The following is a 778-nucleotide window of genomic DNA, read 5'->3' as shown; positions in this document are numbered from 1 at the left end:
ATTAAACAATGAAAAATGGAAAATAAAATAAAAGTTTACACTGCGACAAGTTATAGGCTGGCATGAAAAAATAATTCTCGGGGAAATGTTTAATTTGACCHATTTGTTACAAAGAATGTGAAGTTTGTTGTTGTTTATTGCCAAATGAACGTACACAGCACAGCTTGATGCTGATACCGATTAAACTGTAAACAAATAAAATTACATTTAGTCTCTAACATTTAAACAAACATTTCTGCAAACATTTCTTGACTTTCATTTTAAATTATTCATATAAAATCACAACTAAAGTTGTACTAAATCTAAAACATATGAAGTGTAAAAAAAACCTTTAATTTACTCATTTAAAACATATTAGAATGAAAACACACATTAATATTGAGTCAAACATTGCAAAACAAAATGTTAGTTTCATGCTAATTAGCTGCTAACAAACAATACAAAACGTAGATTGGTTAGTATAATGCTAATCTCCAAAACAGCACTCATGCAGTCAAACACATTTTGTATCATCTACAACACAAAAGAAATAACCCATAAGGCTAATAATCAATAATAAAGCAACTTACCACGTAGGGCAATGGTTCAAACTTTAAATAAAGATGTGATTCTTAAGATTATTAAGGCAATTTGTTAATGTTCAAGTGGCAAAATATCACTTCCTGTTTTACCAATGTCATTTCCTGTTTCTAACATAGCCCTTCAAAATAAAAGCAAAATAACTCAATAGAGCCACCTAGTGGTGTGGAAGTAGTGAATGCAACATCCATCCATCCAT

Source organism: Austrofundulus limnaeus, unplaced genomic scaffold (assembly GCF_001266775.1).
Source record: "Austrofundulus limnaeus strain Quisiro unplaced genomic scaffold, Austrofundulus_limnaeus-1.0 Scaffold404, whole genome shotgun sequence".
In the NCBI taxonomy this organism is placed as follows: Eukaryota; Metazoa; Chordata; class Actinopteri; order Cyprinodontiformes; family Rivulidae; genus Austrofundulus; species Austrofundulus limnaeus.
Note: the sequence above shows the minus strand (reverse complement) of the source record.